Below are 11,143 nucleotides of genomic sequence, written 5' to 3' on the forward strand. Positions count from 1 at the left end.
AAAGGAAGCCAGAGTATTTAAACACTAACCAAGGAAAAAAAATCTGGGTATTCCTTAGATAAAAAATTATCCTCAGATAAATCAATGTTAACATTAAATACGTGTGGATTGCCCTTGCCCTCAGTTAGGGTAGTGTTAAGGTCTAATCAAGTGAAAAAAAACCCTTATGTTTATTTTTACTGAGGTGTGGACACCAATTTTCAGGCTTTCTGTCAGTACCTTGTGGAGTACGTGGTGCTGTTAATGGCTTGTGTGTTGTTGAATCCAGTGCTCTTCCTTCTGCTGGTGACTCGTTAGGTAAAGGGCAGGCAGTTCTTGCTTTGAAAAGAGGCTGGTATTTACGTTCAAGAAGAGGTGGTCTTGCGCACTACATCTGTAATAGAAAATACAAAGGGATAACTCTCTGAGGTTTGTTTTTTTTTTTTGCACTAGACATAAATATTTATCCTAGTAATTAAAAGATGATCGTGCAAATTCTCTGGTATAATGTTGAAAGGTATTTCAGAGGTTGATCTACCAGGTCCTGATTATATCTTATGTAAATTTATACAGTTCCATTGTAAATTATTATAGACGTTCATTTAATTGAGAAAATTATTTAAGACATAGATTCAGCTGTTCAGTCAAAACAAGCAGAGAAGGTGTAGGGAGAGAGTCACAGAGCACCTTGGCTGGCAGAGGGGTGAAGCACAGTACCCTGCACCGTTTGACAGTGTCTCTGTTTCTCTTGGAGGGGGCTGAGCAGAAGACTGAACTCTTCTGCCTAAGCCACCAGCTACATGCAAGTCTGGGAGCAGCTCCAGCCCTCGGGTCTCACTCTAAACTTTTGTTTAAAAAATCAGGCCAAATCTCAACCATAAGCACAAAACTTCCTCTTGTAATCAGCTTCTCTAGCATTGCCAAAACCCATACATCTGACAGAAGACCCCAAAGAGGAGATATGCGACAAAGAGCCACCATCCTTTGATGCAGGTGGCTATAGACCTGCACAGTTTTAGTCAATTCAGCTGTCCCTAGCTGCCTCTTCTGTATCAACAACAATATGCATGTGTGGTGATAGAAAATATCTCAGTTATGTATTGACCCTCTCAGGACATCAAGAACTGCCCTGTTTTCATTCTGAATCTACATATATTTTTAATATGCAATAGATGTTAATAATAGTAATAATTTACTTCACGTTGTCATTTTTTTTTTTTCAAGCAGAATTATTTCTTATAATCCTACACCTGCCATAGTCACCATGAGCCCAGCAGAACAAGGCTTAAGAGAGACTTTGGAAAAAAAATAAATAAAAACGTCTAAAATTTTCTGTAACACTTGACTATAGAAATATATATATACATATATATATATATTTTTTTTTTTTTTCTTTCAGGGGATAGCATAATTTGTGCAGAGCCATGTTTTAAAATACATGTTGTGTGAAAAATATATCCGTTGTGCTCCAACCAGACAGACATCTGCATTATATCATCCACCATCATATCTGCTGCTAATTGGCCTCTGTGTTGACAAGTCTCAGCAGCAAGGTTAAGTACTGGCTGTAAAAGCAATTCAGCCTCTTGCTCGAGGGGTCAGAGCTCAGGCAGCCGGTGCAGGAGCCTGCACAGCCTCTTCCCTGCTGTACACTTCCTGAGAGCTAATAAAACACCAGTGCAGTCACTCCTAACCGGAGGGCTGCCAACCACTACGGTGTCTGTGGAGCTGCAGTAAGTGGTATGTATGTTGCCCAAGTACTCTGCAAGGGACGAGGCACCATCTTTTGCATCAAAGTTTTAGAAACTACCAGAGAAGCATCTAAAAATGCCAGGAGTAACAGCTAATCTTAGATGTGGAGGAGGGATGGGAGTGGGTTTAGTGCCCTGAGTTCAGTGCCTTCTAAAAAACGTGCAGCTTCAAGGTGACTTGTCTTGAGCAAACAAATCAACTACCTGCTTTTAAATATCATGGCCTCAAGGTCCCGGTGGGAGCTTGGCGGGAGCAGCCTGCCACGCGTTATCCAGGAGAGCGTGTCGGCTGGAGTGCGGCAAGGCCAGCACCGAGCCAGTCAGGATGGGGCAGGCGTCACACGTGTTTTGGCAAATTTAGACTAAGTTAACAGGTTACATCTGAAGCGTAGACCAGAATTTTTCTTGGCTTGTTGTTTAGTTCTTGAGAACACAATGCTACATCTACTAGGAAGGCATCCAGTTGATTGATACCAGGCAATACATTAGAAATGCAGCTGTTGTGCTTCCACATGTGCACAACAGCTGTCTTAGAATAATCATGCATAACCACTGCTGGCTTGGTCTAAGTATGCATTACTTCTTAAAAAAAAAAAAAAGGAAAAGAAAAAAATAATAAAGGTAATTTAGAGCTGGAGCTGAGCAGGAGCAGCGGAGACACACAGACCCCAACTGGAAATATGTCATTAAGTTAAAACCAAACAACAACAAACATAAAACACCCTCAACAGCTGTAGAGTGGAAGAGCACAGTGATACTCTGGCACTTCTTCGCAGCCTTGTGAAGCCTCTACAGCCTATTTCCCTACTTTAAGATAGTAAGCGGGGGACATTCCATGCTACAAGTTGGGTGGGGGAGGGTCTGTTTGTTTTTGTTTTGTTGTGTTTTTTGTTTGTTTGTTTGTTTTTGATGTTGTTATTATTGGTTTTTTTTTTTTTAACTGTTCCATTTCCCTCCCCCTCAAGCAGGCTTAAAATGCAATGTATGACATAGCTCTGGGGAAAACAAAAACAATTCCCGCAAAAACAAACCGGCAAACAAACAAACCCCACAAACATCTCAAAACAACATTTTTTTTTTTTTCCAATTTAGGCTATAGTTAATGGAAAAAGATGTTGAGTTCCTGTAGTACCCCCAGTTGTCTGTATGTATATCTGCTCTACTTTACTCTTCAAATCTCTAGTTTCTATCACATACCTTCTTTTTTCCAGCACTTCTTAGAGAGAATTTCCCTCAAACTGCAAACTGTGGATTGTTCCTCTTCTGGCAAGGTGCCTGTTTAAATAAAGAATAGAAAAATGCTCTCTATCACTGAGCCTAACGTGACCAAAACCTTGGCTGCAGCGACCATGAGATGATGGAGTTCAGGATTGCATGTGGCAGGAACAGAATAGCAAGCAGAATTGCAACCCTGGACTTCAGCAGGGCAAACTTTGGCCTTTTCAAGCAATTGCTGGGGGAAATCCCATGGGCAAGGCTGCTTGAAGGTAAAGGGGCCCAAGATAGTTGGTTAGCATTCAGGGACTGCTTCTACCAGGCTCAAGATCAGAGCATCCCGACATGTAGGAAGTCAAGGAAGGGAGCCAGGAGACCTGCGTGGTTAAACAGGAAACTGCTGGGTAAGCTCTGGTGGAAGAGGAGAGTTTATAGATCATGGAAGGAGGGGCTGGCCACTTGGGGAGAATATAAGGCTGTTGTCAGAGGATGTAGGGAGGCAACTAGGAAAGCTTAGGCCTCCTTAGAATTAAACCTGGTGAGAGGGGTCAAGGACAACAGAAAGAGCCTTTTCAAATACGTAGCAGATAAAACTAACATCAGAGGCAATGTAGGCCCACTGATGCATGGGGTGGGTGCCCTGGTGACAAAAGATACAGAGAAGGCAGAGTTACTGAATGCCTTCTTTGTCTCTGTCTACTCTGCCAGAGGCTGTCCTGAGGAGCCCTGTACCCCTGAGGCCCCAGAGGAAGGCAGGACAATGGAGGAGTTTGCCTTGGTTGATGAGGAATGGGTTAGGGAGCAATTAAGCAATCTGGACATCCATAAATCCATGGGTCCGGATGGGATGCACCCACAGGTGCTGAGGGAGATGGCTGAGGTCATCGCTGGACCACTCTCCATCATCTTTGCCAAGTCTTGGGAAACGGGAGAGGTGCCTGAGGACTGGAAGAAAGCAAATGTCACTCCAGTCTTCAAAAAGGGCACGAAAGAGGACCCAGGTAACTACAGACCGGTCAGCCTCACCTCCATCCCTGGGAAACTGATGGAACAACTTACCCTTGGTGCCATCTCAAGGCATATCAAGGATAAGAGGGTCATTAGGGGCAGTCAACTTGGCTTCACCAAGGGGAAGTCATGCTTGACCAACCTCATAGCCTTTTATGAGGATATAACCAGGTGGACAGATGGTGGCAGAGCAGTGGATGTGGGCTATCTTGATTTCAGTAAAGCATTTGACAGTCTCCCACAGCATCCTCGCTGCTAAACTGAGGAAGTGTGGTCTGGATGATCAGGTAGTGAGGTGGACTGTGAAGTGGCTGAAGGAAAGAAGCCAGAGAGTCGTGGTCAATGGGGCAGAGTCTAGTTGGAGGCCTGTATCTAGTAGAGTCCCTCAAGGGTCAGTAGTGGGGCTGGTACTATTCATTATATTCATCAACAACTTGGATGAGGGAATAGAGTGCACTGTCAGCAAGTTTGCTGATGACACCAAGCTGGGAGGAGTAGCTGACACCCCCTAAGGCTGTGCTGCCATCCAGCAAGAGCTGGACAGGCTGGAGAGTTGGGTGGGGAAAAATTGCACGAAATATAACAAGGGAAAATGCAGAGTATTGCATCTGGATAGGAACAATCTCAGCTTGCATTATAAGTTGGGGAATGACCTATTAGAGAGCAGCATAGGGGAAAGGGACCTGGGGGTCCTGGTGGACAGCAGGATGACCATGAGCCAGCACTGTGCCCTTGTGGCCAGGAGGGCCAATGGCATCCTGGGGTGTATTACAAGGGGGGTGGTTAGTAGGTCGAGAGAGGTCCTCCTTCCCCTCTACTCTGCCCTGGTGAGACATCATCTGGAATATTGTGTCCAGTTCTGGGCCCCTCAGTTCAAGAAGGACAGGGAACTGCTGGAGAGAGTCCAGCACAGGGCAACAAAGATGATTAAGGGAGTGGAGCACCTCCCTTATGGAGAAAGGCTGAGGGAGCTGGGTCTCTTTAGCTTGGAGGAGGCTGAGGGGTGACCTCATTAATGTTTATAAATACATAAAGGGTGAGTGTCATGAGGATGGAGCCAGGCTCTTCTTGGTGACAACCAACAATAGGACAAGAGGTGATGGGTACAAACTGGAACACAAGAGGTTCCACTTACATAGGAGAAGAAACTTCTTCTCAGTGAGGGTGACAGAACACTGGAACAGGCTGCCCAGGGAGGTTGTGGAGTCTCCTACTCTGGAGACATTCAAAACCCGCCTGGACACCTTCCTGTGTAACCTCATCTAGGTGTTCCTGCTCCAGCAGGAGGATTGGACTGGATGATCTTCTGAGGTCACTTCCAATCCCTGACATCCTGTGATTCTGTGAAAGTAGGCTTCACTCCCTGGCTGGTCAGAAAAAACATCAAATACTGCCATGATTCTCTCCGTGTTATTCACACACTAGACTGAAGAATTTGCTTTTTAACAGATTTAACAAGAAGCCAGCTGGGAGGGTCAAAGCTGTAACTAAGGTGCTCACGCATAGTTGCGTAAGACTTTAGAACGTATTTATGCATAATTGCATGAATGAATATGAGTACGTTTCTCCTGGCATGCTCTCGCTGCCTGCTTAACTGTTTTGTCACAGATAACTGCAATAGCCTGGTTTAGTCCCCTGCTCAGATAACTCTTGCTGCTCCTTCTCTGCCTGAACACCCACAACAGGAGCACCACCAGCACAGTGTCCTGCACTGAACAACAGACCTGAGGGCTGGGGCAGAACCCTGTCCCTCAGGTCTTGGGCACTTCCACACTGTCACACACTTCGTAGCATCACGCGCACAGAGTCTGTCTGGGTACTGAGAGCAACTGCTGCTTGAGGAGAAAGAAAAAAGTCATCTGGCTTCCTTGCAGGAATAACTCCTCTAAAATCATAGGTAGATTAATGTAGAATTTCTTGCTGTAATGAGCAAAATAAATTATGAAAAACAATAGATGTCCTGTATTTCTTGTATTGCAGGGATTAGTGCTTTCCTGATATCTAGAGTTTCCAGTGCACAGCATACAATTGCATTCCATTACAGTTAGAAGCGGTTGTTTCAGCATTAATATCATAGTAACTTTTCCCCCAAAACTGAGGAAAAAAATGTAAATGGCATGGGAATATAAGTAAAGATAAATAATTGCAGGAGTGCTTCCTCCCTCAGTGTGATTCTGAAATAATATGCATACAGTGGTGGCTGTCACTCATGCCAGTGACACTTTTAAAATGAACCAGAATAGCTCTATTTGCAGGTGTTATCAGAGCGATGCCCGTTTGCACTCTGAATATTTAGTAAGCAAGCATTCAGGCTTCATGCTTTTATAACTAGCTACCTATTTTTAATGGGACTGCATACCTAGAGCTTAATGAAAAGTTCTAAATATAAAGTTAATGTGATCTAAAATTTGCACTGAATCTTTTAAGTTGACATTTCAATTAAAAATAAATAAGATCCAGTTATATGGTGATACTGTGATAAGATTGCATTTTTACCAGTCAAGTCTCATTCTTATTCAAAGTGACAGATTTTTATAAGATAGAGCCAGGAAGAACAGTCCTCCAGCCACTCAAACCGGGAAAATATAATTAAGGGTGCACTTAATCAATTCCCAAAATTCAGACACACTGGGATATCACATTTTATGGATAAATGCATTTTGCAATAAACACACTTACTTTCCCGTGACTAGTCTATTAAAGCTAATACTTGCATAATAAAATTAAATTCACATCCAATTTTAACAGGAAAACACCACCAGATACACTGTAAGAGTTTATTATACACACCTATATGTGTGCACCTACCATCTACAGCTCTTGCAAGTACCTTCTTTCACTTGGTTGCAGCAGCTCTGCTGTATGACACCAACGTGCACACATCTGGCAGCGTTCGGCTCTGGATGGAAGGTCTCTGCACATGCGATGTCCCACACGTCACCTTAAGTCCCAGCGCTTGCTTGGTGCTGAGCTCTGGCTGCTCCCCATAGCGTGTGTACCTGGAAAGATCCCCTTCTAAGGCATTCCCGGTAGTCTGGTCTAGGTCAACTCCTGTAACAAGGAATTTGACAGGAAAGAAAGAATCCACTCATATTTTCTTCTGTTTAGGTAACCCAGGTTCCATTAGTGTTGCCATAGTAAATCACATCTGACATCTTCCTAATATGACTGTGTGAGACGTAAGTACTTACGATACAGTGGCAGAATTGAACCGTTGTCACCAAATTCAGTTCTTTATTTAAATCTACTCAGATCTCTGGCACTGCGTTCCACAGTTCACAAGTAAAACCACTATGTAAAGAAGTACTCTGTTTGCTGCAGTTACACGTTGGTGCAAAAGTAATTGCAGTTTTGGATCGTGAATTTTAAATCATTATAACTAGGCTCAAACACATCTTTATTAATCAAAATAGGAACCATTACAATCAACACATTTTTGCCAATAAGTTTGTTCATTCTTGTAGCATAAAAATCCATGCTTTTTGGATTCAGAAAACTCTTGGAAAGCATTTTCTACGTCCTGCTGGTTGTGGAAGTGTTTTTCCTGCAGAAAGTTGTCAAGATGCTTGAAGAAGTGGTAGTCAGGTGGCAAGAGGTCAGGTGAATGTGGTGGATGAGGCAAAACTTTGTAGCCCAATTCGTTCAACATTTGAAGCATTGGTTGTGCAATGTGGGGTTGGGCGTTGTCATGGCAAAGAATTTGGCCCTTTCTGTTGACCAGTAAAGGCTGCAGGCGTTGCCATTTTCAGTGACTGTAACATTTTTTTTGGTGCAAGTTTGGCTTTGGGAAGTGTGTTTGAAGTTCTTCTTGGTCCAACCACTGAGCTGGTTGGCACCAGTTTTCATATAAAATCCACTTTTCATCACATGTCACAATCCAATTGAAAAATGGTTTGTTGTTGCATGGAATAAAAGAAGATGACACTTCAAAATGACTTTTTTTTAAAATTTTTGGTTGGCTCATGAAGCACCCACTTATTGAGCGTTTTCACCTTTCCAATTTTCTTCAAATGCTGAATGACCACAGAATGGTCAGTGTTGAGTTCTTCAGGAACTTCTCCTGAGGTTGCAAGAGGATGAGCTTGGATAATTGCTCTCAAGTGGTCATTGTCAGCTTGCGATGGCTGGCCACTCCACTCCTCATCTTCAAGGCTCTCATTTCCTTTGCGAAACTTCTTGAACCACCACTCCACTACATTCATTAGCAGTTCCTGGGCCAAATGCGTTGTTGATGTTGTGAGTTGTCTCTGCTGCTTTACAACCCATTTTGAACTTGAACAAGATAATCACTCAGATTTGCTTTTTGTCTAACACCATTTCCATAGTCTAAAAGAAATATAAAATAAACAGCAAGTAATAAGTCAGTACCAAAGAAACATAAAGAAGGAAAAGCGCATTAAAATTATGTATAACATAACCACATTTATTTAAGAATGTATCCAATATCAAACAGCAAATTTAAACAATGCAAAATCCACAGTTCCTTTTGCACCAACCTAATAAATTGTTCTGCAGAAATAGCTCCTGACTGGCCCTCCCCAAGTTACTTTATAGCTGCCAGCTCCAGGTCCTCAGGCTGGACAGACCCACTCTGTCTGGTCTCACCACAAAGCAGAGACCACTTCATCCTTGTGACCATGGCTGTTACCCTCCTCTGGACCTCGGCACTTACGCACGAAGCTCGTGTTGCTCACAGTTCACTCTCACATGAGGCAAAGGGGTTCACCCTGCTAGATCAGCCCAGTCATTCCTCAGTTCCAGCCAGCATCCTGCTCTCATGGTAAATGCTACTGACTAGCACTTCAAAAGAAATAAGATTTTTTAAAAAAATCCAGAAATTGCAATTGCTCAGAGGTTTCTTCCACTGGAATGTTTTGCTGTCAGACATGTTTTAAAAGACACAGGAATTTCCTGTGGAGCAGAATTTGTGGCTCCCGATACTGAGCGCTAATGGCCATGTTCTGACAGACTGCCTTTGGATCTGGTTTCCAAAACCCTTTACACAGAGAGGTTTTCTTGAGCATTTGTTAGAAACGGGACCTTTTCCATCAGGATTTTTGATTCTTTCACTGTTACAGCCAGTTCCTCAACTTCTATATTTGCTGTTGGCAGCACAAGTCATGCAAGTCTTGCCATTAGTTTTTGTCACCTAATCAACAGCTTGTCAAGATCCAGGCTCTTATTTGGGTCCACGTTTAGGGAGCCAAAACGAGTGGGGTATATTTTTTTGGTATACTTCAGAAAATTTGTTTCCCGTGGGACTTTTTAAGCTTTCTGGCCTAGACTAAGAGTGGAACAGAGACACCTTTTACTTCTAATGACCAAATAAAAATAAAGTAGATCACCAAAAACTTTCACTAGCAGCCAAAGAGTGGCCAGGATGCTGAAGCCTCTAGTGTGAATGTTCCCTAGCTGCCAAAAGCTTGCATGGTTCAAAGCTCCTCCCAAGTTATCTGCCAATTCATGACAGGCAAAAAACTCAAAGAAATCCCTTAGCTCCGCAGCTCATTCTAGAAACCTCAAAAAGAAAGGCTATTTACCTCTAACTCCTCTGAGCTCTGCTGTCTGTACGTATGTTGACACTGAATTTACTGTGCAAATACCAAAAGCCAGAGAACTTCCACCCCAGCGGTACTCACAAAAGCACACATACCTTGCCTCCTCTTGCTCTGTTCTTGCAGAGGGTGGCCCACTTGGTATAACAAGTTGCAGTGTCACAACGAAGTTGAATCAATTATCCTGCTTCTACAGTAAGACTGCTACATCCCTCAAATCTTCTCATCACAGGCCCAGTAATGCAAGTGGATTTTCTGAAGACCTCTGTTAAAATAAAAGGAAAAAAATACCTGCAACACCCAACAATGCAATTAATATTGTCAGTTAAGTGAAATCTCAAATCTTAAACCATCCTAAGGAAATGTTCAACTTGCATTCTGATGGTAGCCTTTTTTCCACTTTCCTCCCAGGCAATAAATAGCACAGCCAATGATGAAAGCTACCTTCAAGGAAAGATTCCTACCTGCCTGTTCAAAGGTCTTTGAAAGACCTCCTGGAAGGTGGGAGAACAGAGAGAGACCTCCCAGCAGTAGGCACAGGCCAGAGACAACTGCCAAGTGCTCTGAAACTGCAGGAAAAAATGTCTCATCCTTTTCCACTGCAGCAGACAAACTGGGACACCAGGCAGAGACAGCTCACGAGAGGACAGCAGCCTGCCTGCACACCACCCATTTGCCCACACCGATATCTCATGGTGCTCTGCATAATAAACACAGTTTCTCTTACTAATGGACAATCAAGTATGTGCCAGACCCCATCCAGTCCTCGGGTCATTAAAAGGAGGACCTGAGACTCAGGTGGTAACACCTGAGATTGGCAATAAAACTCTCCAGGAATGGAGAGGCAGGAGTTTGAGGCTCTAATCAAAGAGCTGTACACAAGGACTTGAAACCAAGACTTTCTCACCAGCAAGCTCAGTATGGCTGTGCCCTGACAGAGCCTGCAGGTTATTTTGGACATGAGAGGTGTCAGAAAGCAGATTAATGCAACCTAACTAGGAAATGGGGAATGCATCCACCACGGTTCACAGGCTGGCCCTGAAGCAAAATGACTGGCTTAATTTATAAGGCATGGAAGTTAATCTCAGGGTACTTCCAGTTCACCTGTTTATGATCGAGCAGTATAGCGTAATTCAAACCCACGTCCTGGAAAGGTGAACAGCAAACAGCCACACCAGCTGCTCAGGGCACTGGCTTCCAATCATCTACCCTCTTCCTTGCACAAGTAATGTCAGAAGATGAACACCTTATTCAAGTAATTATCCATCCTCATCCCTTGACTGCACATCTTATTTTGACTGTACTGCCACTGTATCCTACATCCCCTCAACTATACAGGATTTCTTTTACTAAAAATATGAAATAATGCAAACACACCAAATACCACAGTGCCATACCTTTAAAAAACAAAACAAACCCCCCCCACACACACACCAAAAAACAAACAAACACACACCAAAACACTAGAACCACAGTATTTTATTCTCTCCTCTTTTTTTTTTTTTTTATAAGGAAGAAATTTCAGACAACCCAAGTCAGCAGACAAATTAAAACAAACAAGTCTTTCTGATCAAAATGTGCTCTTTCTAGAGACTGAGACTCACTCATTAACTCCAGATTCTTCAGCTGTTGGGA

Source organism: Columba livia, chromosome 4, assembly GCF_036013475.1.
Source record: "Columba livia isolate bColLiv1 breed racing homer chromosome 4, bColLiv1.pat.W.v2, whole genome shotgun sequence".
In the NCBI taxonomy this organism is placed as follows: Eukaryota; Metazoa; Chordata; class Aves; order Columbiformes; family Columbidae; genus Columba; species Columba livia.